Below are 6,845 nucleotides of genomic sequence, written 5' to 3'. Positions count from 1 at the left end.
CTGAGGTGGGCAGATCACAAGGTCAGGAGATCGAGACCATGCTGGTCAGCATGGTGAAACCCCATCTCTACTAAAAATACAAAAAATAGCTGGGTATGGTGGTGCATGCCTGTAGTCCCAGCTACTTGGGAGGCTGAGGGAGGAGAATTGCTTGAACTGAGGAAGCGGATGTTACAGTGAGCTGGTGTCACGCCACTGCCCTCCAGCCTGGGTGATAGAGTGAGACTCCATCTCAAAAAAAAAAAGTTAAACATAGACTTGCCATATGACCCAACAACTCCACTCCTAACTATATACCCAAAGTAACTGAAAACAGACACCTAAACAAATATATGTATACCCATAGTCAGAGCTCAAAGGTAAATACACAAATATCCATCAACAGATGATTGCATAATAAGCAAATTGTGTTATATGCATACAACGGAACATTTGTTTAGCCATAGAAAGGAAGTACTGATTCATACTATGATGTGGATGAACCTAGAAAACTATGCTAGATGAAATAAGCCAGACATGAAAGGTTGCATATTGCGATTCTATTTATATGAAATATCTAACATAGGCCGGGCGCGGTGGCTTACGCCTGTAATCCTAGCACTTTGAGAGGCCAAGACGGGAGGATCATGAGATCAGGAGTTCAAGACCAGCCTGGCCAACATGATGAAACCCCGTCTCTACTAAAAATACAAAAATTAGCTGGGTGTGGTGGTGCATGCCTGTAATCCTAGCTACTCAGGAGGCTGAGGCAGGAGAATTGCTTGAACCCAGGAGGCTGAGGTTGCAGTGAGCTGAGATCGGGCCATTACACCCCAACCTGGGTGACAGAGCAAGACTCCAGCTCGGGGGAAAAAAAAAGAAAGAAATATCTAACATAGTTAAATCCACAGAGAATGCACATTGGTGGTTGCCAGGGATTGGGGGGTTGGCAGAGGGGAGGAGGGAATGAGGAGCATTTGCTTAATGGGTGTGGGGTTTTCTTCTGGGGAGATGAAAACAACGTTTTGAAACTATATAGAGGTGGTAGTTGCACAATATTGCGAATGAATACCACTAAATTGTTTGCTTTAAAGAAAGGTTCAACAGCCAGGCGTGGTAGCTCACATCTGTAATCCCAGCATTTGAGAAGCTGAGGCACGAGGATTGCTTGAGCCCAGGAGTTCCAGAGCAGCCTAGGCAACATAGAGAGACCCCCATCTCTACCAAAGGAAAAAAAAATCACCCCAGTGTGATGGCCAACGCCTGTAGTTCCAGCTACTCAGGAGGCTGAGGTGGGAGGATTGCTTGAACCCAGGAGGTGGAGGTTGCAGTGAGTCAAGATCGCGCCACTGCACTCCAGCCTGGGTGAAGAGCGAGACTTCGTCTCAAAAAAAAAAAAAAGTCAATATAGTGATTACCTGAGGGTGTGATCCTGAGGGTGTGATCCTGAGGGTGTGATCCTGAGGGTGTGATATGGAGGGGATCCATGAGGGGCTTCTTCAGTGTTTTCAGTTTTATACTTCTTGACCTGCAGGGTGGTTATGGAAATGTTCTTCTGTAATTATTGGTTCTCTTACAAAGTTGTGTTTTATGCACTTTCCTGCCTCAGGCCTTTGTAATATCTGTTTCATGTAGGTCTCTGCTCAAATGTCACCTTATCAGAAGAAGCCCTCCTTGTATATAAAATAGCAATCCCCTAGACCCCTGAACTCTTAGCCGTTTACCTTGCTTTATCATTGTTCCCAGCACTCATGGCAATCTGATATACATATATATAAACCTGTCACTATCTCTCATGCAAATTCATTTTTTTTTTGAGATGAGTTCTCACTCTGTCACCCAGGCTGGAGTGCAGTGGCATGATCACATCTCACTGCAACCTCAAACTCCCAGGCTGAAGGGATCCTCCTGCCTAAACCTCCTGAGTAGCTGGGACTACAGGCACATGCCACCCTCCCTTCCTAAGTTTTTTATTTTTTATGGAGATGAGGTCTCACTTTGTTATCCAGGCTGGTCTCCAACTCCTGGCCTCAAGTGATCCTCCTGCCTCGGCCTCCTAAAGTGCTAGGATTTTAAGTGTGTAGAGCTACTGTGTTTACTTCATGTAAGTATGACAGCAGGGACTTGTGTGCTTTTGTCATGGCTGTATCTCCAGTGTTTAATGCCTGTCATGTAGTGGGTGATCAAGACAAGTTTGTTCACAGCCACCAGTCTAGTCTAGTCTACCATCATCTCACCTGGACCAGTACACCACCCCCATAACTGACCTCCCTGTTTCATGTCTGGTTGCCTTCAACCCATTCCCCACTCTTCAGAATTATCTTTTGAAATTCAAATCTGATCATCTCATTTTCCTTCTTAATCCTCCCCCCCAACTTTTTTTTTGTGAGACAGAATTTCACTCTGTCTCCTAGGCTGGAATGCAGTGGTGCAATCTTAGCTCACTGCAACCTACACCTCCCAGGTTCAAGGGATTTTCCTGCCTCAGCCTCCCGAGTACCTGGGATTAAAGGCTCCCACCACCACACCCAGCTAATTTTTTGTATTTTTACTAGAGACGGGGTTTCACCATGTTGGCCAGGCAGGTCTCGAACTCTTGACCTCAGGTGATCCGCCCACCTCGGCCTCCCAGTGTTGGGATTAGAGGCGTGAGCCACTGCGCCCGGCCGTTATAATGCTTTGATGGCGCATTTTTGCTCTTCAGATGAAGTCTAAAGTCTTTAACATGACTTGCAAGGTCTCTTTTCCCCAGCCACCTTAAACTGCTTTGAGTTTTTAGCTGGAGGTAGTCTCTCACATCAGGGACTTAGTATATACTTGTTCCTCTACTTGAGATACTCTTTGTCCAAATCACTTCTTGAGTCTCAGTTTGAGGCTCATTTCCTAGGGGAGACGTAGGAGCCCTGACTTCTCAAATTAGGTGAGCTCCTTTACAGTCCAGCTGCAACCTTATCTCTGCTGGAGTGCTTGCTTCCCTCCACCTATTTAGTTTCTTTTAAATTGTAAGAATAACTATTTCGTTCCCACCTATGAAATGAAGTTGTACCATTTAATTAAAGGTTATGAAAGTATTCCTGACATGTAGAAAATGTAATCATAAGCTTGTAAACATGAAAGTACTTTGAGTACACTATTGATTTAGGTGCTTTTATGGAGTTATGGTCCCTTTAAAGAATCTGCTGAATGCTTTGGACCCCAGAATGATGCTCATTTGCAAGTACTTTGTATATTTTTTCAAAATTTACAGACAAGGCAGGGTGCAGTGACTCATGTCTGTAATCCCAGCACTTTGAGAGGCCAAGGCAGACAGATCACTTGAGGCCAGGAGTTCCAGACCAGCCTGGTCAATTTAATGAAACCCTGTCCCTACTAAAAATACAAAAAATTAGCTGAGCATGGTGGTGCATGCCTGGTAGTAATTCCAACTACTTGGGAGGCTGAGGCAGGAGGATGGCTTGAACCTGGGAGGCAGAGGTTGCAGTGAGCCAAGATCTCGCCACTGCACTCCAGCCCAGGTGACAGAGTGAGACTCTGTCTCAAAACAAACAAACAAACAAACAAAGATTCACAGACAAGCATTATTCAAAAATGTCATGTGGAGTAGTACACAAATGTCATCTTTCTCTTGCCCTCTCAACTCTTCAAGACCGATTTATGCTCTTAATTCTGTTGCTTTTCTGTTCTACCTCCTAGAATTTACTCATCAGCAGCATTCTTTCACCTTTTATCATCTGTGTTTTCTCCTGGACCTTTTCTCTCAGCTTATATAACAACTCAAAGCATATCTTTTTCCATAAAGCTGTATTCTACCTAAAAAAATTTTTTTAATTTTTGGTGCCGTGACTCAGATTCTACTTTTGAATAACTTTTTTTATTTTTATTTTTTAGAGATGGGAGTCTTGCAGGCCGGGCGCGGTGGCTCAAGCCTGTAATCCCAGCACTGTGGGAGGCCGAGGCGGGTGGATCATGAGGTCAAGAGATCCAGACCATCCTGGTCAACATGGTGAAACCCCGTCTCTACTAAAAAATACAAAAAATTAGCTGGGCATGGTGGCGCGTGCCTGTAATCCCAGCGACTCAGGAGGCTGGGGCAGGAGAATTGCCTGAACCCGGGAGGCGGAGGTTGCGGTGAGCCGAGATCGCGCCATTGCACTCCAGCCTGGGTAACAACAGGGAAACTCCGTCTCAAAAAAAAAAAAAAAAAAAAAAAAAAAAAAAAAAAAAAAAAAAAGAGATGGGAGTCTTGCTATGTTGCCCAGGCTGGTCTCGAACTCCTGAGCTCAAGTGATCCTCTAATCTTGGCCTCCTGAAGTCCTGGGCTTACAGGCATGAGCCACTGTACCCAACCCTGAATAACTTTTTTAGTATAAATTCTCAGAAATGGTTAAAAAAAAATGAACAATTTTTCTGGTTCTTTTGCTACTCATTGCCATATTTTTTTTCTTTTTTTTTTTTTGAGACAGGGTCTGTCACCCAGGTTGGAGTGTAGTAGCACAGTCACGGCTCACTGCAGCCTTAATCTTCTGGGCTCAAGGGATCCTTCCACCTCAGCTTCCTGAGTAGCTGGGACTACAGGTGCACATCACCACACCCAGCTAAATTTTTTGCTTTTTTTTTTGTAGAGACGGAGGTTTCCCTATTGTCCAGGCTGGTCTCCAACTCCTGGCTGGCCTCAAGTGATCCTCCCATCTCGGCCTCCAAATATGCTGGGATTACAGGCGTGAGCCACTGTGGCTCGCCTCCATGACACTTTTCATTTCTTTCTTTCTCGTCTGAAGCTCTATGGAGCTCATGACACTTTGCAAAACGCTTTCCAGGCCAGGTATGTGGCTCACGCCTGTAGTCCCAGTGAGTTAGGAAGCTGAGGTGGGAGGATTGCTTGAAGCCAGGAGTTTGTGACCAGCTTGGGCAACATAGGGAGACCCTATTTGTAATTTAAAAAAAAACAAAACGGGCAGGACATGGTGGCTCATACCCGTTCCCAGCACTTTGGGAGGCCAAGGTGGACAGATCACATGAGGTCAGGAGTTCGAGACCAGCTTGGGAGGCTGAGGCAGGAGAATCACTTGAACCTGGGAGGCAGAGGTTACAGTGAGCTGAGATCACACCACTGCACTCCAGCCTGGGTGACACAGTGAGGCTCTGTCTCGGAAACGAACAGTCATTTAATGTCCAGCTCCATGAGGGTAGGGGCTGTGTGTCTTGTTCACTGCTAATATCCCCCATACCAAGCACGGTGCCTGATAAAGAGTAGCTACTCAAAGAATATCTTTAGGCCGGGTGTGATGGCTCACACATGTAATCCCAGCACTTTGGGAGGCCGAGGAGGGCAGATCACGAAGTCAGGAGTTCACGAACAGCCTGACCAATATGGTGAAACCCCATCTCTACTAAAAATACAAAAACTAGCCAGGCGTGGTGGTGCGCACCTGTAGTCCCAGCCACTCGGGAGGCTGAGGCAGGAGAATCACTTGAACCCGGAAGGCAGAGGTTGCAGTGAGCCAAGATCCCGTCAATGCACTTCAGCCTGGGCAACAGAACAAGTCTCAGTCTCCAAAAAAAAAACCTTTAAATGGATTAATGTGAATAAAAACCATTGACCCAGAATTTATTCTTGCATTTGTTCTTAGGATTAGCCCAAATTCGAATCATATCAATAAAAATCATTTGGCCTAGCTTTGCACAGTGGCAGTATTGTAGCCAATGAGGTTTATCCGAGGCGTGATTATTGCTAATTGAAAACTTTTCCCAATACCCCGCCATGATGACTTGAAATACAGTCAGCATTGGCAATTTCTGACAGTCTCTATGGAGACTGAAAAAAAAAAAAATCATTTGGCCTAACTGGCCTCCCTGCCTCTTGTCTTCCATCTCCCTGTGATCCAACCTATAGCCCAAGACAGTAACACTATAAAAACAAACAAGAAAAACCCAAGTCTGATTGTGTTCTCTTCCCAAATCTCTGCTATCTCTCCCACTGCCTACAGAATACAGTCAATGCTCCTCAGCTTGGATTCAAGGCTTTGGCTCCGATTTCTCTTTTTTTTTGAGATGGAGTCTCACTCTGCCGCCCAGGCTGGAGTACAGTGGCACAATCTCAGCTGACTGCAACCTCCGCCTCCCAGGTTCAAACGATTCTCCTGCCTCAGCCTCCCGAGTATCTGGGACTACCAGCAAGTGCCACCATGCCCGGCTAAGTTTTGTATTTTTAGTAGAGATGAGGTTTTACCATATCGGTCAGGCTGGTTTAGGACTCCTGACCTCGTGATCCGCCCACCTCAGCCTCCCAAAGTGCTGGGATTACAGGCGTGAGCCACCGCACCCGGCCCCCAATCTCTCTTTGTAAACCTCCCTAGGCTTATTTAAGTGCTTATCATATGCCAAGCACTAGGCTAGTCACTGAGTTCATAAACCAGTTGGAAAGACAGGTACACTGACTAATTTTAATAAGGCATGATCAGCGCTATTACACAGTCTGTGAGAACACAGATAGTTTCAGGGAATTGATGATAAAATATTGTTTTTGCCCCCTGCAGGTTCACGAGTTCAGTCTACAACAGCTATGTCCAATACAGTCATTAGCTACGTTTCAAGTGTTCAACAGCCACATGAGGCTAGTGTCTATCTATCACACTGGATAGCAGAGCACAGATCACTTTTATCATCCATAGAAGGGGGGGTTAACTATACCTGCTTCCAAGACAGCAAGGAACATTTTCCATACGTGAAGTCTGTGGTACAGTACTAGCTACCAATCCCCCAAACCCAACCCCTCTCCCTCACACCTTGGCTCTGATATATTTTGTAGTACAGGCTCCTAAGAGAAAGAATGCATGAAAGTACCTGGTAAACATTAAGTGATATGG

At 45.5% G+C, this 6,845-nt stretch overlaps 1 non-coding gene across 1 annotated transcript; it reads left to right on the top strand.

Moving 5' to 3' along the window:
* The first annotated feature begins 5,653 nt into the window (after positions 1 to 5,653).
* On the top strand, positions 5,654 to 5,794 carry LOC119468530. Its single transcript, XR_005197225.1, has one exon. It is a non-coding gene; the product is annotated as a U4 spliceosomal RNA (small nuclear RNA).
* Positions 5,795 to 6,845: the final 1,051 nt, after the last annotated feature.

This window comes from Cebus imitator, unplaced genomic scaffold (genome assembly GCF_001604975.1).
Source record: "Cebus imitator isolate Cc_AM_T3 unplaced genomic scaffold, Cebus_imitator-1.0 Scaffold445, whole genome shotgun sequence".
NCBI lineage: Eukaryota > Metazoa > Chordata > Mammalia > Primates > Cebidae > Cebus > Cebus imitator.
The sequence above is the reverse complement of the archived record's forward strand: the minus strand, read 5'-3'. Positions and strand labels throughout refer to the sequence as shown.